Source organism: Ovis aries, chromosome 5, assembly GCF_016772045.2.
Source record: "Ovis aries strain OAR_USU_Benz2616 breed Rambouillet chromosome 5, ARS-UI_Ramb_v3.0, whole genome shotgun sequence".
Taxonomy (NCBI): domain Eukaryota; kingdom Metazoa; phylum Chordata; class Mammalia; order Artiodactyla; family Bovidae; genus Ovis; species Ovis aries.
In genome coordinates, this window is record NC_056058.1 from 86,059,562 (window position 1) to 86,085,000 (window position 25,439).

At 38.6% G+C, this 25,439-nt stretch overlaps 1 protein-coding gene and 1 long non-coding RNA gene across 27 annotated transcripts in view; one reads left to right on the plus strand and one right to left on the minus strand.

Annotated features, from left to right (window-relative positions):
* Positions 1 to 16,573, minus strand: part of MEF2C (myocyte enhancer factor 2C) — a 178,324-nt gene extending 161,751 nt beyond the window's left edge. For all 26 annotated transcript variants that reach the window (XM_060415301.1, XM_060415296.1, XM_060415289.1 and 23 more), the window contains exon 1: positions 16,437 to 16,573. The gene's annotated coding sequence lies outside the window, so the exon portion shown is untranslated. The remainder of the gene's footprint in view (positions 1 to 16,436) is intronic.
* The window catches only part of LOC105607442 (uncharacterized), a 161,777-nt gene continuing 145,272 nt past the window's right edge, over positions 8,935 to 25,439 (plus strand). The window contains exons 1-2 of the long non-coding RNA XR_009600737.1: positions 8,935 to 13,419; positions 17,720 to 17,781. This is a non-coding gene — a long non-coding RNA (uncharacterized LOC105607442). The remainder of the gene's footprint in view (positions 13,420 to 17,719; positions 17,782 to 25,439) is intronic.

Consider the following 25,439-nt stretch of genomic DNA (forward strand, 5'->3'; position numbering starts at 1 on the left):
TTTTAATACTTTGGGATTAATGATGTGAATTTAGTACACAGTGAATTCTATTACCAATAGTACTCAATCCTTCCAGTGTTTACCTGTACTGAGCTCAGACAAGGGCTCATGTATTCTGGTCTGTGAAGCCAGCTTTCAATGACTTTGAGCACACAAATGACCTTTCCCTTGGCCTCAGAATGGGTCTGGTCTTCCCAACTGTGGCACAATGAAGGTCAATGACCATTTTCCCATTTGTATTAGCAAGAAGATATTTTGTAGTCTAGAGTCATTAAGATTTATAAAGCCTCTAGATTTGGGTTGACATCCTTAAGATTGATTTTTATTTTTAAGTTGCTTCACAGTCAAGGAGAAATGAAGAATTTTGACCACTTTTATTTCAGAGGTGTTAGCTCAGTTTAGTCTTTTAGACTCAAGTCCATAGTGAGTTAGTCTCAACTTGGTAGTCAGTACCCGGTGACCTGGCGAATTCCCTTTCTTCAGCTCTGCTTGGTTTTTACAGTCTATTAAGTAGGAATCATAATACACATCTCCCAGGGCCTTTTCACCTTACAGAAATGCAATCTCCATGAAATAATGTCTGAAAGATATGTTAAGGCTTTTAAAAATGCCACTACAATTATGATACATTTCTTCCTTTTCCTGGCTCAGTATGCCCAAATAAGGCTTGATCACAAATTTGCTTGCGAATGTGTAGTTCATTAAAAAAGTATCCATATGCATGGCTAAATTTAATAGACTTTACCTTTTACTTACAAAATTGTTAAATGTTCTTCGGAACATTGATTCTATTCCATTTCTTGAAATATCACAGAAACCTTCAATTCAAAGAATGGATTTTCACACTTCCCCTTTTAACTTTTTTTTTTTTTTTTCTTCTAGATACCCGTGTGCCCTTTAATTTTAAAAAGATCTTTACCGGGGGTAGGGATGGGGGTGAAAAATACCGCCCTGCGTTTTTGGTGCCCACTTCTTTGTCTGGGGAATGGCATGAAGGGGACTGATATCCGGTACCCAAGAGCCCCTTTTAAAGACCCAGACCGGGGACGCCTCTGGTTTCAGCAGCTCCCTCCGCTGAGTTATTGATTGCAGGCAGCAGCAGTCCCTCAGGTTGATTTGTGTGGAAAGTGAATCCTCGCTGGATAGGCGTTCAGCAGAGGCGCCGCAGCCGCAAAGCCAGCCAATTATTGCCGGTCTTCCCCTCCAACCCCGCGCTCACTACCTACACACTCCTTGCTGTGGCAGTCTCCACTTCCCCCCTACCCACGATCCACCCCCCCGCTCCCCGCGCGGACGGAGCCGAGGGGGCGGGGAGGGGGGGGCTCCCTCCCCGGGAGCGTTTCTAGAGCTCGGAGGCAGCTCGCAGGGGGTGAGTGCGCCACGTGCGAGCGCCCCGGGCGAGGAGGAGGCGGGCTCGGGCCCTTCTGGGGGCCTGCTGGGCCTGGGCGCGCGAAGGGGGAGCTCGGCGGGGCGTGCATCGGGTGGCGTCTAACAGCGGGCCCGTCGGGGCTGGTTGGGGGGAGGAGTTGGGGAGGGGGACAGGCAGAGGGCCGGTGGCTGGGCGAGGAGGCCGCGGTTCGGGCTCCGGGAATGGAGGAGGACGCAGACGCTGGTGGGGTGGGTTTTGCAATCGCGGGTGAAGCGTGGCGGCGTCAGCAGAGTTGCCCTGCTGGTCTGGGATGGGGACCTGAAGGATATTTACCCTGGGTGGGCGAGGGACAGCCCCGCAGACTTTTCGGGGCGTGCTCCGAGCCCGGCACTGGGCGACCCAACCCACGCACGTGCACAAAGCGCTGGCACGCGGTCGGCGGCGCCGGCGGCCGGAGCGCTCCAACCCTGGGCGAGCCCGGGAGAGCGACCGCGTGGTGCGCGCCGGTCGGGCCGCCGCCCGGTTCCCGCGCCAGCCCCGCCTGCTTTCTCACCTGGCTTGTAGGCAGGAAAAGGACGGGGTCCGGAGCTGGATTTTTTTTTTTTTTTTTTAAGCTCACGTTCTCGGGGGTCCAAAGGACCGTTTTAAAGGATGAACAACCAACCATTGGCTTTAGCAGAGAAGCTGCCTCAGTGGATGCGTTCGCATCTTGGCTAGAGAAAGGCCACCAGCTAGCTACAAGGAGAAATGGGATACGAGGGAGAAAACGCACACACAAAACCCCCCAAATGTTCTTCCCCCTTTCTTCTCTCTTTACTGGTTTGCACGTGAGAACCGTGCGGGGATCGCTTGGCTAATTATCATCACGAAATGGAAATGCCTGTGCTGTGTTTTGATCTGTCCGTGGAGCTCTGGGAAGATAACGTGCTCCAAAGTCATGGTGGAGTGCCTGGCTGTATCAATCAAAGGTGTAGAATGTTTATCTTGTCACGCCCTTGAAGCTATAAGCGGCTACCAGTATGGCAGCCCCTGGCGCATGGGGTTCTTTCAGTTAATTAAACTTAAATACAATTTAAAATCAGCTCTTCAGATACACTGGTCACATTTTGGGTGCTCACTAGTGGCTACCCTACTTGACTGCCAGAGGTTGACCATTTCCATCAGTACCTAAAGTTCTGTTGGAATGTGCTGCTGTAGAGTTTTAAGTGAATATTGGTAAAAGAAGGGAGCTGCTTTATGACACAAGTCAGATTTTAGGACACTTTTGGCATTTGTGTTTCTTGACTAGTGTGAAAAGTTGTAAAGTCAGAGTTTCAGTATCTTCCTGCTGAAAGAGGTCTTAGGAAACACTTAACACAGTAGTTTTTTACAGAGAAGGGAAGTTAGATGTGTCCCCCCAAATCATGACATCAATTTGGAAAGAAGATAAGGTCACCTGACAAGGTATAGTACACTTTCTGCCAGACCAGGCCCATTGCCTGGAGTTGGTGAGGCAAATTAACTCTACAGAAAGGTGACCTGATTGAAGATTTTAGACACGAATACCCTTTTACAAGAGAAAAATATTTCTAAGTATTGTTCCAAGAAGAAATTCCATTTAATAAAAGATTAAGTGTGTGAGAATAAGTAGGGAATAACACTATCTCTCAAACTAAAAATGTATTATTGGCAGTGTCATGGATTACATATGATGCTTTTTGAAAGAGACTAATTGGTATAACATTGTGCTTAGTTGTACTTAAAAATTCTGAGGAAATGGAATTATCTTCTTAAAGTAATAGCTAAAAGTACTCTTAAGGTCAGGGAAGAAGGTATGACATAAAGTGAGAATTGTTAGCAAAGAATAATCTTTCTCAAATTCGATGAGGGTATTATCAAATACATTGATTATGTCTTAGACTCGTATCAATAGCATGGCATTTGAATTGAAGTGTATGTAACATGAATAAAACTTAATTACAAATTATAGTATTTGAGAGATGGAAGACAAAGCATCATACAGATTTAGAGGCAAAGCACAAACTTTCTAACTTCAATGCTTTGGTTGGTTGGTTTTGCCATGATTATCCCCTGTGTTTCTTACTGTTATTTCAGGGTGAAATGTTGGTATTAATTTTGGTCATTTATGGTAATTAGCTTTTAAGTTAAGCTGACTCATTTGAAAAGACCCTGATATTGGTAAAGATTGAAGGCAGGAGGAGAAGGGGACGACAGAGGATGAGAGGGTTAGATGGCATCACCGGCTCAATGGACCTGAGTTTGGGTAAACTCCAGGAGTTGGTGATAGACAGGGAGGCCTGGCGTGCTGTGGTTCATGGGGTCTCAAAGAATCAGACACGACTGAGCAGCTAAACTGAAGGACCCCTAAGATTTCAGTTGAGTGCTTGTGAGTGATAGCTAATTTTTAAAAAATAACAAAATGTTTTTTAAAGCTTGAATTTCTCCTGAGCTGATGTGTATTTGAATTGTTGTCTTACTTCTTTTATTAATTTACGATTTGCATGTGGTTCATGGTAGAAAGCGTTCTTCCTAGTCTCCTGAAATCTGATAGCCTAAGAGAAAATCTTGTAAATTCTTTAAGTGCTTGCAGTGTGCTAGAAACTTCAACCTGTCCATGGCTGACTAGTGAAAAGGCTAGCCTGGCTAGGGAAAATATATGTGACCAAAAGAGAGTTGGCTCTATCCTATGGGAACTGTATAGTTATGCACAACTTATTGAACTACCCTTTGCCTCAGTTTCCTCATGGATAAAATATAAAAGAGAAAGTGCTACCCTCAAAACTTTGTTATGAGCATTCAGCAAGAAGTTCAGTATGAAGCATAGAGCTGGGAAAGTGGTCAACTACAGTAAAAGTTAGCCATTCTTATTCTCCAGCAAAGAATTTCTACTTCTCTACCATTGAGTTTCATTTTCACACATACCAGGTAGTCGCGCTAGAAAAAGTTGGAGAAGTCGCTTGTCAGAAGGCTGGGGATTAGTTCTGGATGAGCTCTGTTTGTGAATTTTGCCTTCAAGAGATAGAGATCTCTTTAATCCTAAAAGTTCCTGATGCTATAGGTGGCTTTATTTCCCTTTCACAGGCATCCTGAGAGATGCTTCCTTATGCTTGTTAGCTGCTTGGTTGTTGAAAAGGCACTGGAAACTCCAAGTCCATCCTCTGTTCACCCTGGTTGACCTTTTTATGCTATTGTCAGCCAAGAAAACATTGATATCTTTGGTCTCCCACTAGCTTGAATTCTTCAGGGCAGAGCCTGCTCAGATTATCTCCTGAGGTCATTCCAAATGTCTGATGGCCATCTATGGCAGCAGGGCTGGGTGGAGGCCTGCCGGAAAGGAGGAGCCTGTGGAATGTCTAATGGTGCCTTCTGTTCAAGTAGAAGAACTACTCGAAGTTGTTCCCTGTTGGGCTTATGATCAACTTTACAGCTATATCTAGGAGACTGTTTGCCACTTCTTGAAAAACATGAACCATAGCATTTTGCATTTTTGTTTGCTTAATAAAGTCCCACTTGGGATGTGTCTGATTCCTATTGATGTCATGATAGGTGTAAATATGGACTACAGGAAAAAAACAGACTAAAGATCATTAATAAACAGTTTATATCTGGTGTTCATGTTAGCTGTCCTCATCAAGAACACCAAGTTAAGAGGAAAGATTCTTGAAAGGAGAGAATAAAGCTACCACATTACCTTGTTTTCTTTCTCTAGATAATTTTCCAAATGATGGCTTTTTACTTAGCTGAAAACTTAAAAAATTATTTCTAAAATATTTCATTTATGTTAAATTTTCAAACCAAACCAAACAATATAAAATTGTAGTTTTTTTTCCAGAAGGCAAGATCATGCATAAATATATATGTTTGCAATACTCACTAGATTTAAAAACAAAAAGATACATAATTATATCTATATTTCAGTTTACTAGAGAGAGAATTAATTTGCGTTGTTTGGGATGCAGTCTCTCTATTTTGGCATGTGATGAGAACTGAAAGTAAAATGCAATAAAACTTTGAAATATAAGTTAGTGATTAAAACCAGTTTGTTTTTACCAGTGGATACTAGTTCATTGAGGCTCACTAATTCCTTGGTGGCTCAATGGTAAAGAATCTGCCTGCCAGTGCAAGAAACATGCGTTCAGTCCCTGGGTCTGGAAGATCCCCTGAAGGAGGAAATGGCAACCCACTCCAGTATTCTTGCCTGGGAAATCCCGTGCACATAGGAGCCTGACAGGCTACAGAGTTGCAGAAAGAGTTGGACATGACTTAGTTACTAAATAACAACTAGTTTGTTGAGTCAAAGATCAAAACGAAAGAGGTCTAATATCTTATTGAAAAATTTAAAAATGAATTTGTAGCTAAATATTTCTATATCAATAATATTCAGATTTGTAATATAAATGTATTTGTAGTATATGTACAAAAATATTACTATCTTTTTAGAATGTGGGTGGGGCTTCCCTGATAGCTCAGTTGGTAAAGAATCCACCCACAATGCAGGAGACCCTGGTTGCATCTCTGGGTTGGGAAGATCCCCTGGAGAAGGGAAAGGCTACCCACTCCAGTATTCTGGCCTGGAGAATTCCATGGACTGTGTAGTCCATAGGATCTCGAAGAGTTGGACACGACTGAGAGACTTTCACTTAGAATGTGGGTTGAAATAAGTAAGTTCACAGTGCATAATGACCATTCACTACTTATCAGTGATGGATCAATACTGAATTAACTCCTTAATAAACTTTTTCTTTTTATCCAGATAACAGTCTCTTAGAAGGTACTACTATTCTCCCATTTTATACATGTTTAAAACTAAAGCTTAGAGAGGTAACGTTACCTGCCTCAAGTCACAGACAAGTGCCAGACAAAGGACGTGGAACTGTGTTGATTTGTTTCCAACAGATGTCCTTAGCTGCAGTGCTTACTGCTTCATTATACTCATAAACCTTTGCTCACTTATAGGGATGATGAGAGCGGGGCATGATATAATTGACACTTTTTCCCAACCAGAAAATATTTTACAAATATGTATCTAACCCTGTGTCATCCTCTTCAAGATAGATGCCTTAGGAGGTTATTTGCTTATTTCAGTGATGAAGGCTCAACAGAAATATCCTTAGGAATTTGCTCTGCAGTCTTAACAGTCTGATTGTTAGCAAATCATTATCATTAAGGATGAATTTGTTGCTGAAACTAAATCCAAACCAAATGTAATGAACAAGGTGCTTGATAGAAACTATGATGTGATTATAAAGCAGCAGGTTATTTGATATATGGTATTGGTGTCCTAAATTGATGCTAATTGCAGATACAAAAGGGAAATTTCAAGGGTGTCCCTTGTATAAATGTGGTATAGCCTTTAAGGAGGCATTTTGGTGAGTAACACTCATGAAAGGTCTGATCATTTTTTAAAAAGTCAGCTTCACTAATGAAAAGTTGTGCATCATTGTATGAACATTATGGGAAATACCTTTTCGGAGAATGTACAACAGACAGGAAAGGGTAAATCAGAGACCCTGGGTTAGAATCCAGCCTCAGACACTGACTAACCATCTGACCTTAATTTTCTAAATGTCCTTGTTGTAAAATGGGGAAAGTGACGGGAACTTCCTGGATGAGAAGAGGGAATTTTGCTGACAATAGTACATGAAATTGTATTTCCGTAGCCACTTAGTGCTTGGCATATAGAAAATGCTCAATAAATGTTAGCTGTCATTATACTGTTCACTTTCAAGGGCTATCCATATTCCTGAAAAACATCTCAGTGTCCGTTATCTTAAAATTTTAGAAGACCACTTCTTTTCTATCAGCTTCCATGTTTCAAAGCAGTTTTATTTCATATTAGAAATAAATATAGAGCCTATTTGGGCTTCCCAGGTGGCGCTAGTGATAAAGAATCTGCTTCCAATGCAGGAGACATAAGAAATGTGGGGTTCAGTTGCTGGGTGGGAAAGATCCCATGGAGGAGGGAATGGCAACCCCCTCCACTATTCTTGTCTGGAGAATCCCATGGACAGAGGAGACTGGCAGGCTGCAGTGCATGGGGTTAGAAAGAGTTCGACACAACTGAAGTGACTCAGCACACATGCATAAAACATATTTGTGACCATATGTTGATCAAACCAATATACATTATAGCAAGAAGTCTCATGTTTTGGGATGACCAATTTATATTATCCTTATCAGTGTTCCATGTAATATTCTTCTCGGAGACTTTTATTTTGTATTCATACTTGACTTTAGCAGATTTATGGAGATAGTTATATTTCCATTTGCCCAGAGTAAAGCTACATCAGGCTTCCCTCGTAGCTTAGTTGGTAAAGAATCTGCCTGCAATGCTGGAGACCTGGGTTCGATTCCTAGGTCAGGAAGATCTCCTGGAGAAGGAAATGGCAATCCACTCCAGTATTCTTGCCTGGAGAATCCCATGGGCAGAGGAGCCTGGTGGCTACAGTCTGTGAGGTCGCAAGAGTCGGACACGACTTAGCAACTAAACCACCACCACCACCACCACGAAGGCTACATCAGAATAATCAGACATCTTCTAAATTGCTTATTGATGACATGATCTTTCTCTGCAATTTAAGGAAACTTAGCATAAATATATAGAATATTATGCTATTAAGTATAGCATAATACTACTATATTTATTATAGATATGCTTCCTGTTCAAGCTGAATTTTTCAGTCCTTTCAGATCAATACTCTCTGCGCAGTGTAGGCAATTGGTGAGGCGTCTGAGACTTGTCTCTGTCTCCCTGATTCCCTCTACTCACCTTCAGCCTGTCCTCCTTTGCCCCTGACATGCTCCGCTCACCCAGCAGCACTGCTTAAAATCAATAATAGCTCTTTATTGAGCGCCCCTATCTCCTCACAACCTCTCCCTGATGTGACCCACGAGGTCCTTTCCTTTCCTTAGAAGCCTCCGGGATTCTCCTGGCCTCTGTTCTACCAGAGGAGCCAGGCACTCCAACCCCACGCCCTCGGTGACGCAGTAACAATGTGTTGCTACTCCTTTCAATGAACGTCTCTTCCAGAGTTTTCTGCAAAGGGTTCAAAATCCAAAGGAGTATCCATGATGACTGCGATTCCACAGATGCACTGCCGTGTTGGTCTGGAGATGCTTTGGGGAAGAGACTCTGAGTACATCTCCCATTTGTTTGCTGACAGAGACGTGTCCTGGGTACAGGTCAGCGGGCAGCCAGGCTCTCACTTGAGGAAGAAATTTTACTGTTTTTGAAAAGGTTGGAATTGAAAAACACGTTGTCTGTCAGCAGAATATCCTGATGCTTGGGAATTTGTCTGCTTACAATTTAAAATAAAAAAAGCAGCGCTCTCTGGTTCCTGCTGTTCTGGTCACCTCTTCCGTCCCCTTTGCACGCGGTTGCTGCGTGTGCCGTGGGCACAGCCTACTCTGTCGTCCTTGGTCTCACCCTGTGCGCACTCCCTTTTGTTCCCACTCCAACAGCTCCCAGAGGTGTAATTAGTGAGCATTCTTCCAGGAGCATCTTGAAGGAGATATAAGAACCCCATGTTAAGAATAGTGCTGCTTCCTAGATGGAGGGAAGAATTTGGTAGGGTTGGGGAGAAGTACAAGGATGGAGGGGAAAATGCATTCTGCCCTTTCTCTCCTCTACGAAATCCCTGATAAAGCCTCTTCCTATGTGCAGAGGTGGGCATGTAAATTAAATATTTCTCAACCTTGTATAGCACTAAACCTGTAAACATGGAGCATCCATATCAGATCAGATCACTTTATTCAGAAACAAAATATTCCAAGTAAAAGATTTTAACACTACTTAAAGTGGGGCACTAAGAAGCATTCTACAATTTTTGTGTTCCTTTTGTCTCCTTTAAAAATGACTAAATAGCCAATCGATAGATATACTCCCATTTTAAAAATTTCCTTCCCTTTCTCTCTTTCCTTTTGTCTTTCCTTCATCTTTTCTGCTCCATCTTTTTATTTTCAGCTGTTTGTTTTTTATTTTCAGTTGCAAACTCACTAAAGTGCCCTACCATGGCTGGCTATTAATCAGATTTCTTTCATTGCTTAGGAAACCTGCATTTTTTGTTTCAGAACCATAGGATTTCATTAATAATATTTTCTATTTATCTGAATCACTCCAAAATAAAATACTGCTAACAAAGCTGCTTATTTCCTAAACAACCTGTGATGTATACTATAGGCAATATGGTCATAGAAGAATTTCTATGATTATTTTATTAATCACTATAATTGCTCTTTGATTACAATGATGTTAACTCACAGCAAATAAATCACATGCTTATCTTATTTATCTAGTATTTGTGAAGGATTTGTGTTCATCCATCCACACGTCCTCACCTCATTCTTATGTAGCTGTGAGGTTCTAGTTTGTGTAGCCTATGGCAACAAAAATGACTCACACACAGGAGAATAAAGCTTGTGGTTTCCTTACATTATAGCTAGGCTGTAACCTCTTAAACTTCCTAGGTCAGTGATGATTAACTGAGTAGTCCAAAACTTGAATGTCTGTGCCTACATATTTATAATAACCACCGTCTGTGCTGTTGTTTATGACTTTCCTGAAGAGTCAGTTCAAGCCATTTTTCATATTTCAAGCTATACTATCAAATGCCTGAAACTTAAGTAGAACTTGAGAATGACTTTTGGCTTATTCACTAGTATTGGGTAAATTTCATCATTTGCCAATGCACATAAAAATAATTAAACTTTTTAAGCACATTATATCAGATAGTAAATAACAATGGGTGTGTAACATCTGTACCTGTTTCCGTATGTTCACTTTGATCGTTCAGGTCTTGAGATCCCTAAGTTCTAGTTTTCTTGTTACCATAGAGCAGAAGAATTGACCGTCTTTAAGAAGAGAAGGCTGTGGTAAGGACTGAACAGTTTAGTGCAGAGAACAGCTTAGCAGAGTGCCCAGATATCTGGGCCCCACCTCAGGCCCGCTGGGCCTCAGTCACAGGAATCAGCATTTTAACCGATTCCTCCAGTGTCTCTTACGTACAATTTGTTTGCAAGCTGCTGCTTGAATGTGCGTGTGTGCTCAGTTACATCTGCCTCTTTGTGACCCCATGGGCTGTAGCCCGCCAGGCTCCTCTGTCCATGAAATCTTCCGGCAAGAATATTGGAGTGGGTTGCCATTTCATTCTGCAGGGACTGCTTGAATGTAGGGGTGAGAATAAAATCTGCCAAGTCCTAATCCTATAACCTTTCCTTTCCTCTATTATTCATTCCTGGCCTCCCAACTTCTCTTAAGTTTTATGAAACTTTCTAAGTCAGTGAATGCCTTTCAAAATAGTAAGAATGAGAATTCAAAATGGTACAGATTTTTTCCATCACCTGTCTTGGTTCATATTATAAGCAAACGAAAAAAACATGCCACATGTATTCTACCCATGGTAGTTAGAAAACTGGTTGAGCCATATGTGGACCTAATTCTCCTAAGTTTCTGTACACTTCATCTTCACTTATTGAAGGGGAAGTGCTTATTTTTCTTGGGTGGAATATGTTCCTGGGATCCCAGAATCTCAGCAAAACCAGGAAAATGAGTTCTGGCTCCAGGAACCTCTACCTTTAGTGACAACTGGCCGGCAAACACATGCCTGCTTCAGTGACCACCAGCTGCTGTAAGCCCAGATTCCCTACGCCCAGGGCCAGTGTTGTTCTTGATCATGTAAGAAATGTGAATTTTCCCGAAAGAAGCTTTCAATCAATACAAATGTCCCTCACTTCCTCCTAATTACCTCTGTCTGCTGAGCCATCAGGAGAAACCTTTACAACATGGGCTTCTGAGGCCACACAGGGATCCACATTCCCAGGCTTTTAACCTCTCTCCATACCCAGCTGCTGCCATTAGCCTCTCTTGGACACAGATATTTTTAACACTTCAGATTAGGGGGGGCCTCTACCACGCCTGTTTCTTGTACCAGTGTTTTTCTGACACAAACAGACATATCCATGTGCTGGCTTACATTTTTTTTTTCCATTAAAAAAAAGTCTTCCTGTTGTATAGCACAGGGAACTATATTCAGTATCTTGTTATAACCTATAATGGAAAAGAATCTTTCAGATTCTTTTTCAAAGAATATACATATATGTGTATATATGTATGTATAACTGAATCACTTTGCTATACACTTGTTACTAACAGAACATTGTAAGTCAACTATACTTCAATTAAAAAAAAAGAATAGGAAAAAAAGTGTCCCAATTTAATAAACTGTAAACGTTAAATGAACATTAAGTCCTTTGTGTCAACTCAGGCCTATGAACACACTGAAAAATTCAAAGCTATGTGCGATAATATCATCCCTGTAAGACTTTGCTTGTTTTGTTACCAGAGTACCCAAGTGGGAAAAATATAGCCAACTGAACAGTAGTGTATTACAAAATGATTTCGTTTTGTCTGCTGATTTCATAGGTTAATACTGGTGTTTTAATTATTTGGAATGCTGACATTGTGGACTACTTACAGCAATAGGGAGAGGGCAGGGCAAGCCGTTGCCAACAGGAACCCACCAATATGGCCTAGAATCCTTTTGGGACGTGCAACAGAGGAAACCCCTTCTGTTTAAAAACTAAAACTTCCTTTCCTGTGATTTACACATAGCCCAGGGAAGAGTCTCATCCATTCCAATTGCAAAATTACTAAGCAGTGAAACAGAGACAGCTCAGCTGCCTGCTTCTGCTCTGGTGGACAACAGTCTTCAGCTCTAAGGAGAAAACATTTATGATCCTTCAAAGGCAGACGAGGGACAATTTCACCCTCACTAACAGCCCTTTGAGATGCAGGGGAATGATTGAATTCATTTGAAAGTCTTGTGATTTTGCATATTTTGCTTTGACACCCCTGTCTTTCCCAGTTCTTAGGAATGGATATTATTTACTGATTATTTTGCTTGCAATTGATTTGCATACTGTTATTGCCTATTGTTAAATGGTTTGCTGATTAATGACTAATGTTGATTTGGACTAAATGTAATAGAATAAGCAAATTCATTTGTAAATTTAGATATATAATTTAGTTGCTAAATGGTATTGTAGAGCTGTTGGAGATTATTTTAGACTAATTCCTTGCAGGAATACCCTGTCCACAATTTCCTCCCATATCTGATATCAATGTTTTAAGTCCCCCCCCATCCCCAACTCCTTTTAAAAAGTATTCATTTCCATGTTTGGATTTTAAAGCAGACACTTCTCAAAGGCAAATATTTCTCCAAAGCCAGGGTTAACATAATTTTTTTGACATTTAGAACATGGCAGATATATTCTAAACAATTTCTATTCTGAAGGATCAGAAAGCATTTGACTATATCCTCATGTCCCTGAATCAGTGTATTGTGCAGCATAATAAAAACTCATAGCAATATGACTTTTTATTAATATAATTATATGAATAAATATAAAACACTCATGTTAATACAGGATTATTGAGTTATAGAATTTCTTAGCTGTTAGAAAACAGTTGCTGATGAGGCCTCTAGGGTTCAGAGAAGTTTAGTAATTAACACACATACACACACACCATCTAGTCAGTTATATGAACCGTTTAATATATTCTTCTCTTGACTATTCTGTTATACATATGCTTATACTTTGGTATATTTGGTATTTTTAATTACCTCCTAATACATAAGAAATTGCCAACCTGAACTTTTCATTTCTACATTCATCTTCTCAACATTTATGCTGTCATTGATTATATTTTACTTCTGCTGTTTCATAAGCACCATAAACATTTACAGTTTAGAAATCAATTTAAATAATAAAGAGAATGTAAAAAAATTTATACCATAGATATTTTAATGTGTTTATGCTATTTCATTAAACTACATTTTAATATCCTCTGATAAAACTGTATCTCTCTAGTAAGGTATTAAATTTGGTAACTGAAAATGGTTCTCCAAAGGAATATAAGTCACATTAATTTTTCATGTATACTTTTTTAACTTATAGTTTGAGAGTCCGCGTGTTTAAGTCTAACAGAAGAAAACAAAAATCACTGGATATGAAGTTATGAGACAGACCCAAATCTACATCTACATCCTCAGGTTGGTGACCTTGGATAAATTTCATTTTTGTGCTTCTGTTTCATTTTCTTTAAAATAAGTAGTTGAAAGCTTCAAAGACTCTTTCAAAGATTTCGTGAGCTGAAAAGAAGATTGATTGAAAGAAATGCGTGGCCATTATTACCTAGCTGCTCAGTTTATTCATGGACACATACTTGTTACATACATCTGAAGTTTCCTTAAGGAAATGAACTCTGTGGATGTGCTACTTGGCCATTGAGAGAAGTGGAATAAATAAGAAAAAGAAGGGGGAACAAGTTAGTGATAAAGGAGCCATGGTAAGCAATTAAAATGATTCCTCTTTCACTTCTTTATATCTACAGTCTAGTTATCCCTATTGGAAAACCTACTGGCACCAGGTAATATCAAGAGGGATGAGTAATATGTAATTTTTATCTTTACTGGGTTACATTTGGCACACAGACAGTTGACAGCTGTCAGTCAGGTGGCTGGTCAATGAGGAGATACATATGAAGCTGCCAAAGTATTTTTGTTTCTTTAAATACTTACAAGTAAACCATTTTAGCTGGAAACTTCTTTGTCCTGTAATTAAATAGATTGATATTCGGAATATGACTTATTGAAGTTATTTGCTTGGAGAACCAAGACTTTCCCTATGACCATATAAGGTAAACAAAATGTTTTACAAATGTCTTTCTGAAAGGGGAAAATAATTATTTTTTCTCCACTAAAAACTGTCCTTAAGATACAAAGATACATTTCAAATAATGCTTAAAGTGCATGTATTTTAAAATTAAAGTTTTAGGGCATATATGAGTCATTGCAACTTTAAGCCAAGTTTCTGACTAAGACTGATTAAAAGAAACCATCCCCATACATTGTGGGGAGGCATAGGTATTTTTCTGACATGAAAGTTGAAGGTTTATCAGAAAGGACAAACATGTAGTTGCATATTGAACTAGGAGTTAAAACTTTTTCTCATAATTAAAATAATTCATCATAGAATTTTAGACTAAGCCAATAATTTAGGGCAGGGTTAAAATGATAAATTTTAGTTATATAGAAATATTTGGGCTATACCTAACAATGTTTCTCATAGGTTCAGTCACACTTAAATAATTCACTAAAGTCATAAATAAAAAATAATCTGGAAGAAGTTTTTGGGTTGCTTATACTTAGTGTTAATGACAAATATTATTATAATTATAGCCAATTGTACTGCATATAAAAGTTTAATAAATACAGTTCTGAAGTTGACTTAAAAATATATGTTCAGTTTTGCAGTAGTCATCTTTCAAATTGAGCCCTTTCTTTCGAATATAAGATTTAACAGACTAGATTAAAACAAAAGTTATCAAATGCATGGAGTGCATATTCACTCTTTAAGAGGCTAATGAAGTTATCTAAAATTTTCAGTGACCATGGTTAGTCAGGTGCCAAAATCAATATGATGAAGTTGATAAAATATTACATGAAAAGAGCAGTTTGAAATCACAAGAAATACATGAAGTTTTTAAAAAATAAGATGCACTTTACTTTTATGAAGTACATTCTACATGTGATAATTAATAATGAAAATCAGATCTGAGTTTTGAGATTTCAAAATATTGTTTCATTAAAGTATAGATAAGATTATGCTTTAAAAACATTATTTTTTTTGGTAGGGTGAATAATTTCTGGTAATTTTTTAAACCACACATATTTTATAATTAAATAGCAATTAAATTAATTTGAAAGAGAATGACACATATAAATTTGTAACATACCTGTGTCATCATTGATCTGAAAATTGTTTTACATATAGTGGTCATTAAAAAATATCAGACCTTGTTATTTTCCCACTACGTGACAATGTGTTAAGCATATAGATTGAAAATTATTTATGGGATCATCAGAGTAAAACAGTTGTCTTACAGTATTAATTTATACTGGTAGGAGCATTTCTCTTAAGCACCACCAGTTCTACCCCCCACAGCCCAGAAAATTGATTTTATGCATAATAATTTATAGCATTCTTGATAAATGTATGCTGCACATCTTTAACGTTCATTAGTCCATGTTGCTTGCAAATATGGAATTTGGTTATTAAAGTGGTTTCATATGTTTACTATGTATAGTCCCTAGCTTTAAGCTCCTGACTTGCTTAAATAAATGTTTTCAATTTGCTATAATACAACAATTTGTAGAGAAATGCTGTGAAGCATAGTTAAAAGAATGAGTCCTTGAAATAGAATCACTTTTTAAAAATATGTCCTAACATGTGGTCTCATTTTTCCATATTTTGCATTAATTAAGATCCTATTCTGAAAAAAATATTTTTGCCTAAACTTTTGAATTCACAAAGTAAAAATACCAAGTATATAAAAGTGCTAATTTTGGAAATTAGTGACGTAAAAACATGCTTTAGTAGGGTATTGTTTATTCTGAAGACTTTCCTCTAAAGAAACTCTTAGTAATGAGAAAATGTTGCCACTTCTATTTGTTAAATATTCTGTGCAATACGTTTTAAAAATTCATTAAAAATAAAATTAATTTCATATTCTCTCTAATCATATTCCTGTCACATGCATGCATAAAATATTCTAGCCCATGAAACTTTTGAAAAGAGCATGTACCATTTCACATTTTAGTTTGGAGATTTATTGAAAAATAACATTTTATTTAGAATGAATAGATTATGACAGAGTTAGATTAAAAGGCGTCGAAATGATATTTATGTATTTATTTGAATAGTCTAGTATCATATATATAATTAATTCTTCATCTTTCAGATACTGAAGAGAGTAATGAGTGAGAAGAACATTAAAAATATAAAGTATTTTCTTTAAAGAAAAAAACTTTGTTCTTTCCTCTAAAAAACTGTCAAATGGTAACAGCCCTACTTTCTACGCCAGGAAAACCCACTGTTGAGTTAGTTGGCTCTGATTCCAATGGTCTCATCAGCTTTCTGAACGTAGGTACCTCAGCAGTGCCTCTTCCAAGATAACAAAATGAACTTTTAGAGATTAAAAAAATACATTTTGGCAATTGAAACTCACCAGCGCCTTTCTGCTTCTCCAGGAAGTTGTACCCGTCAGCACCTGCTGAGGGCTTTGTTGTCCAAACTCTGACAGGTAAAAAAATTCCTGTAGAATAAAGCCAGACCAGCTGGCTTTGAAGAGAAACCCCCCAGTTTGGGCTGCGTTTGTCTCCTCTCCTTTTCTATGAAGACCCAGGCTTTCCCCCCTTGATCGTCAAGCCGTAAGATGCGTGATCCCTGTGCACAAGTGTCTGGCAGGCCGAGGTGCACCTGCTCCTGTCACTCTGGAGTAAATTTAGCTATAAAGGTATCACTGACAACCAGACCTTTGTCAGAGCTGGCAAAAGAACACAGAAGTGCTGCCCTCCCCTCCCCCGCTTCCAAGCCCCTTCGCTGCTCGTTCAAATGGAAAATGTCAAATCGGAAGTCTATCCAAAAATCATTCCTGAAAAAATGAGATTGCTTTCATATGGTAAAAAGTAAGTTTCCTTATTTCACATAGACTTCAAAATTACATTTCCAAGAATAATCTTGGAACAAGACGAGTTTTTGTTCAATTAATTGTGGCTGGAAACTTTTTAATGGAAACCTAGCACACACTTACTTCATTTCGGGTTATTAAATTGCGTGAAGCGTTCAAGTTAGTTGCCATTCTTTGCTGTAGCTCATTTGTTCTTTTCGATCCAAAGAACTATTAGACGGTTAAAACTCATCACATAGGAGGGATTAATCATGCTCCCAAAATTAGAAAACATGTAGTTCTGAGAGACTGAATGTCAAAATTGTATACTCATAGTGCTTAAATGATTGGGACTCGAGGATCCCACTACAATATTTAAAATGGCAGCTAAGGAAACCCTGAAGTGTTTAGGAGCGGGCTAAAGCTTGAGTTCTCTTACTCTTTGATTACAGTAAGGACGTTTATCCTTTATGTGAATTTTTTAGATTCACTTCTTTATTGATGCTTCAAGAACAATTCTTTTTGAAGGAAAAGAAAGAGTCAGGCCGTGTTCATTGATACATCTGACGTCAATATAGTAGTCAAGATATATAAAGCAGCCCAAGGAATAATGTGCTTAGCCATGGCGTTCAGAGTTTCTGCTTTAATAATTATGATTCCTTCAGTGGTGTTAAAAAGAATTGTGCAAAGTACCTGTCCTCCTGTATTATGCCGTTTACAAGGTTGGGTGTGACGAGAAAAATAAATCTAGGTCAAAATCAAAAGTGCTTTGTAAAATAAACAAAGTTCTTATTTACTTACTATGTATAAACAGCCACTCACCAAGCCTCATTTCTCCACAGGGCACCACTTTCAGATAAAAACATAGACCTGAATGGCATCATCCAGTATCCAAGGAAACCATGTAAGTACCTCTCTCACTGTGTACTTCTCTTATTCAGAGTTTAAAAGCTTAGCTGAGTACTGAATAAGTGAGTGTTTTTATTTAATAATTATATGGGAGGCACTTTTTAGGAGCTTGCTAAAAAGAAACAGGTCCTTGATTGTTATGTGTATCATAACAAAACCATTATGTTTTGATCATATTTCGTAAAATTATGTGTTTAGTCACAACCTCGCCATCAATTCTCATTCTTAGGTACAAAACAGCTACTCAAAGTCCTAATGAATTGAGAGTTTCCAACTTTTCAAAACCCATTGGTGTCTGAGAGACAATATTTCAGAGGCCTTCTGCCAGGAGTAGTTACCTAATTGTAATAAGACTTAAGTTTTAAAAATTAAGAAAAATGACTTGGAAAATTGGTATTTTGTTGGTAAACATTTGTAGCAGTTTATTTGGTTTTAGACTTGCTTGGGAAGTGTGCAAAGGAGCAAAGAGATGTTGAGTATTTAAATGACCCAAAGAATCTTGAAAGCAAGTGTAATTTCCAAAATACAAAAATCTATTTGCAGAATGGTTTGAGAGGTTGGCGTAGCATTTTTATTCTTCCTTTTTGCCCCCAGGCTAAGGCATATTCTGTGGCTAATTTTAAGGTGCTAAGTAATTTTTTAGGAACTATGGAATCTTCTATGGAAATTTAGTTTCACAACAACGTGCTGTTCTAAAGGTTCATTTCTAAAATAATTGGATTATTCTATCAAGTCCTATCTATTTCTTTACCTGGACTTTATTAAGTTTTTCATATATTACCTTTCTACTTTTAAAATCAGACTATTTTTAATACTAAGTGATTATTCATTACACTTTACTTTTTGATGAAAATACTTAAAAGTATTTTCCTTAAAAGGAGCTCATGTAATTACAGACCTCCTTTCTTACCATGTGGATCAACTACATGGTTTAACCAGTCTTTTAAACACAGATGTATTACTTCTCTCAAGGTTTTCAGGAGTTGTGTTTAAAAGCAGCTGGTTTAGCCCTGTGATCTGGGAGCTTTTCATATTATTTGTATTTACTTTAGTTACTGTTATATTTCTGTCTTTGCTCTGACACATGGTTCACTGCTAAGCATGAGTAACAGAGATGATCTCACTAACATTTTTCTCCACTAAATTAGACATACCCTTCACCTGGTCGGAAAACCTGGCTAGGCTGTGAGGTTTTTGTTTAATGCTACTTATGAACTTCACTAGTGTGGAGTTGGAGGCCTGAAGTACTGCGCTATCCATCAACTAGGAACACCTTGCCACAAAACACAGGCCAGGCTATCACTGGGTAAACCTTGAAGCAGGGCAGGGTTAGAGCAGATCGTTATAAAGAAAGAAAAATGCAAATTGAAAGGGAAAACTAGCTAATGTTATAATTCCTTATCTAGAGGAAATGGAATTTTTAAAAATTCCATTCTCCGTGTCACAAGAGGAAAAAGAAAATCTACACCACAGTGCTTATGGCACAACTTTAACTTAGTTACATTATAATGTGGATTTTCCAGGAAAATCATTTTAATTTGAGAGGTTTAATTCAACCTCCTATTCCAAAGGAAAAATGACTTAACAGAAATAAATTGGTCTGTGCATATCAGTTCATCAGTAGCGGTCTCTCTAACAAAGACCCTCATTATTCAGTAGAAACTTTCTGTGATGATCGTCGTGTTCTCTATTTGCACTGTCCAGTATGGTAACCAGCAGCCGTATGTGTCTGTTGAGCACTTGAAACATGGCTTGTGCAATGGAGAAGCTGAATTTTAGGTTTTATGTAATTTTAATTACTTTAAATTTAGATAGGCCATATGTGACTAGTGGCTACTGTACTATATTTTGCTTAATCAGAAATTAAAATACCCTCTTGCAAAGAATTTTTAAACCTTTTTAATCCTTTGGTATTCTATCATATAATGTCATTTTTATATTTGCTTTAATATTTGAATTATCATTGTAGTAAGATTTTTATAACTTTTCCAGAGATAAACATTTTTAATAATACTGATGGGAAGACATTATAACATTGTTTTCTAAGCCCAGAGTAGCAGCTTTTAAAATAAGGAAAACACTTTAATGAAAGTTCTAAATGTTATTTAGTTGCTCAATCCTGTCCGATTCTTTGTGACCCCATGGACTGCAGCACACCAGGCTTCCCTGTCCTTCACTATCTCCCAGAGTTGGCTCAAACTCATGTCCATAGAGTCGGTGATGCCATCCACCATCTCATCCTCTGTCCCCTTCTCCTCCTGTCTTCAGTCTTTCCCAGCATCAGGGTCTTTTCCAGTGGGTCAACACTTCGCATCTGGTGGCCAAAGTATTAGAATTTCAGCTTCAGCCTCAGTCCTTCAGATTAATATTCATGGTTGATTTCCTTTAGGATTGACTGGTTTGGTCTCTTTACTGTCCAAGGAACTCTCAAGAGTCTTCTTCAGCACCACAGTTCAAAAGCATCAATTCTTCAGTGCTCAGCCTTCCTTATGGTCCTTCTTTATATCAATACATGACCCCTAGAAAAACCACAACTTTGACTATATGGACCTTTGTTGGCAAAGTGATGTTTTTGCTTTTTAGTACACTATCTAGACTTGTCATAACTTTCCTTTCAAGGAGCAAGCATCTTTTAATTTCATGGCTGCAGTCACCTTCTGCAGTAATTTTGGAGCCTAAGAAAATAAACTCTGTCACTGTTTCCATTTTTTCCCTATCTATTTGCCATGAAATGATGGAACCGGATGCCCTGATCTTAGTGTTTTGAATGTTGAGTTTTAAATCAGTTTTTTCACTGTCTCTTTCACCATCATCAAGAGGCTCTTTAGTTCTTCTTCTATTTCTGCCATTAGAGTGTTATCTGTATATCTGAGGTTACTGATATTTCTCCTGGCAATCTTGATTTCACCTTGTGATTCTACCAGCCTGGCATTTTGCATGATATACTCTGCATATAAGTTAAATAAGCAGGGTGACCATATATAGCCTTAATGTACTCCTTTTCCAATTGTGAACCAGTCTGTGGTTCCATGTCTGGTTCTGACTGTTGCTTTTTGACCTGCATGCAGGTTTCTCAGGAGGCAGGTAAGATGGTGTGGTATTCCCACCTCTTTAAGAATTTTCCAGTTTTTGTGATCCACACAGCCAAAGGCTTTGGCATAGTCAATAGAGCAGAAGTAGATGTTTTCCTGGAACGCTCTTGCTTTTTCAGTGATCCAAGCAATTTGATCTCTGGATCCTCTGCCTTTTCTAAATCCAGCTTGTACATCTGAAAGTTCTTGGATCATGTATTACTGAAGCTAGTAGCATGGAGGATTTTGAACATTACCTTGCTAGCATGTGAAATTATATGCACAATTGTATGGTAGTTTGAACATTCTTTGGCATTGCCCTTCTTTGGGATTGGAATGAAAACTGACCTTTTCCAGTCCTGTGGTCACTGCTGAGTTTCCAAATTTGCTGTCATATCGAATGCGGCACTTTAACAGCATCACCTTTTAGGATTTGAAATAGCACAGCTGGAATTCCATCACCTCTACTATCTTTGCTGGTAGTAATGCTTCCTAAGGCCCACTTGACTTCACACCCCAGGATGTCTGGCTCTAGGTGAGTGACCACACCATCGTGATTATCCGGATCACTAAGACCTTTCTTGAGTAGTTCTTCCGTGCATTCTTGCCGTTCTCTTCTTAATCTCTTCTGCTTCTGTGATCCCTGTTGTTTCTGTCCTTTATTGTGCCCATCTTTGCATGAAATGTTCCCGTGCTTTCTCTAATTTTCTTAAAGAGATCTCTAGTCTTTCCCATTGTGTTGTTTTCCTCAATTTCTCAGCATTGTTTACTTAAGAAGGCCTTCTTGTCTCTCCTTGCTTTTGTTTGGAGCTCTGCATTCAGTCGGGTATATCTTTCCCTTTCTCCCTTTGCTTTGAAGAATTCACTTACAATTTCTGCAATACATCCTTGCATGTACTTCCCAAAGTGTAGCCAACCTACACAATCCTCACTGGTCTTGATCCCACAAAGTTGATTTTGCTTCCAAAGCACGCATCAGGTTTTAAATCCACTTGCAGGGCCTTTTCAGACATTTAGTGAATATGAACATCCAGATGCATGATGATATTTTAAAAATAGTACTTGTACAGTGGTATTATAGATAGAATGATTACCTAAAATACTAAGAATTTAAAATTACATTGATTTTTTTAAAAAATCAGTAAACCAACTCATTTCTTGCATATATGTAGCATATTGGTTATTTGTAGGCTATTGACTGTGAGGAATTGTTTTAAAACAGAAGATATAGCACTCATCCTCTTAGGAGTTCCATTTATTGGAGCTGAACGTATCCTTTTGGAGGGTGGGATTCAGATAAGGTAAAAGAGAGATTTCTTTTGGCAGAAAACCTTGGACAAGCTACTCAAAGTATTCTTCCTACTGTCAAAAAAAAAAAAAAAAAAAGGAATGAAAGAAAAAGTTTCTAGATAATACATACTCTCCTCTAACAAATTGTTTGACTTGAGAAAAGAATCTTGGACATCTCCAAAGATTCCTTTCCTCTCACCTCAGAACCCAGAAACTGCAAAGCGTGAGCAGCAAGTGGAGTTGTTAAGCAAACAGTAAACACGGGAATGGCCAAACTGAATGGAATGAGCTGTGCTGCAGGGATGCTGTGGGGAGGATGGCAGTCACATGCTTTAGCAGACTTCTCATAACACCTCCCGTTATTAAAAGAACGGGAAGAAGTAACAACCACATGTATAGACCCAGTTTTCTGGTCTCCTTTGATGTCTTTTGGTGTCTTAGATTAGGTAGTCAACCAGTTGTATGCTGTTAGGTCTTCAGAGAGAAGGTTTATCCTTGCTTAAAAGCCAGTGTTCTGTCTGTGTAGAGATGACGTGGTCCTCCATGAGGAGGTCCGACATAAGTCTTCAGTCTCCTTATAAAATGTCATCTCTGATATCTCTGTGTCTGAGAAATTGTTTTCATTTGCACTGTGACCTCTGAGCCCTTAGTTACCACCTCAACTGTGTACTTTTTTGGTATGTTTTCAAGTTTATTTACCTAATTTGTTATATGAAGGTTCCAAATGTATTTAAAAGTAGAGAGAAGGGTATAAACTTGTGTACAGTTACACCTACCTTCAAGAACTATTGTCTCATAGCCATCTTTGTTTCCTCATATCCCTATTACCACCTCTCATCCCATCCCAAATTATTTTGAAGCCAATGCCAGACATGACATCATCTCATCCTTTAATTTTTCAGTAGCTAGCTTGAAAAGATTAGAACTTTTTTTTTAAACAGAGAAAATGAACCACATCTAAAAACTAAACCACACAGAAAAAGTCAATATTTCTTATTGTTATCAAGTAGGTACAATCAATATTCAGATTTTCTCAGTGGTCTCAAGAATTTTTATAATTACTTTTTACTGTTTGAAACAGAATACATATAAGATCCATGTATTGCAATTGGTTGATATTTCTCTTCTCTTTTAATGTGTAGGTCTCCCACCTCTATTTATTTTTCCTTATTTGTTGAGAAAACTGAATAGTGCTTGTAGAGCCTTCCATAGTTAGTATTTGCTGATGCATTCCTTTGGAGTTGTTTATAAGATCCTCTGTCCCATGTCTTTCCTCTTAGTTGGTAATTAAAACTAGGACCTTGACCAGGTTCATTTGGAGAAGGCTGAGCAAAAACTATTGGTTCTCTCTCTGTATGAGATGTTAGCAGGTATTGATCATCGCTCAGATCCATTTATTCCTCAGAGCTAAGGAATAACCAGCCTTGGGTAGCTTCCTCACACATTTGCTCAGATCAGCACTCTGCTGAACTTGCGAGTGGGACTCTGCAGGTTTTAGGAGCGTTCTCTGTGCAGCAGCTCTTTGCCGCGTGCTCTGGCCTGGGAACTGTAGCCACCTTGTTCTTCAGTGCCTTCAGCTGTTTCCTCAATTTGGGGGTTTGTGTCCCTTGAATTACCATTTCTCTGCCACTTCTAAGAAACCCTCAAGACACTAAGCAGGGAAATTATGAGATTCACCTCCTTGGCTTCCCATCTCTCAGACATCACTGTTCTTCATTCTCTGATGTCCAGTGTCTTAAAAATCATTGTTTCATATATGTTTTCAGTTTGATGGTCATTGTTGTTTTAGGAAGGAGGGTCCATCCAGCCCTTCTTAGTCCATCTTGGCTGGATAGTAAGTCTCTGCAATTGTTTCTTTAAATTGTTTGTCTAAAAAAGTTTAACCGTAGCTTATTAATTCAAGGGCTTCTCTTGTGGCTCAACTGGTAAAGAATCTGCCTGCAATGCAGGAGACCTGGTTTTGATCCCTAGGTTGGGAAGATCCCCTGGAGAAGGGAAAGGCTACCCACTCCAGTATTCTGTCCTAGAGAATTCTGTGAACTGTGTAGTCCATGGGGTCGCAAAGAGTCAGACACGACTGAGCGACTTTCATTATTAATTCAAACACCATCTTAACATGAAGCTCAATATTTAAAGCAAAGTGAAAAATGTTGGAATTGAAGTGTGCCTGTGTGTGTACTTTGGAACACTGCTGAAGTCTTTAAACTGCCAGTGCAACCTCCAGGATCTCTTGCTGACATTTTCCCTCCCAATTAATTATGCTTTTTTCCATAAGATGAGCCTTGTTTTATTTCCTGCCATTTAGAAGCAATTTTGTAGTTCTTTTATTCATTCCTTCAGCACATATTTTGAGTGCCTACTATGTATTATATAAAGTGTGGGAGATCCAGTGAGGAATACAATTCAACCTATCCCCTTAACAATCTTGCCATTTATTTTCACACTAAAGCTTGTACCTGGATATTCATAACAGCTTTATTAGTTAATAGCCCCAAACTGGAAATACCTAAATATCCAAATAGATGAATGGTTACATGGACAGTGATCTATCCATAGTGTGAAATACTACTTAGCAATAATGAGTGATGCTGTACTGTTAAGGGCAACAACTTGGATGAACCTCAAGGAACTTGTGTTGAATGGAGAGTTTATCTTAACAGATAATTATTGCTTGTTTGCATTAATATATCAGTTCATAAAAACATAATTGTAGAGATGGAGGACAGATTAGTGGTTGCCAGGGGTGAGAGGGCAGAGGAGGGAGTAGGTGTGGAAGTGAAAGGGCAGTGCTGGGAATCTGTGGTAATTGCAATGTAGTGTCTTGATTATGGTAGTGGTTACTCAAAGCTACACGTGTGGTAAAGTTACATACAACTACACACGCATGCACAGATACACACAAATAAGTTCCTATATAACTGGTGAAATCTGAATACCCTTTGTGGATTGTAGCAATGTTAACTACCTGGTTCTGCTATTGTAGTTGGGCTTCCCTGGTGTGGGTCAGATGGTAAAAAATCTGCCTGCAGTGTGGGAGACCCGGGTTTGATCATTGAGTAGGGAAGGATCCCCTGGATAAAGGAATGGCAACCCACTTCAGTATTCTTGCCCAGAAAATTCCATGGACAGAGGAGCCTGGTGGGCTACAGTTCATAGGGTCGCAGCTGTTGTAGTTATGCAAGATTTTGACCCCTGGGGACAGGGGCTGGGGAAGGGACAGTTCTTTGCACCTTGTTGTGAATTTTTCAGTCAGTTCAGTCGCTCAGTCATGTCCGACTCTTTGCAACCCCCT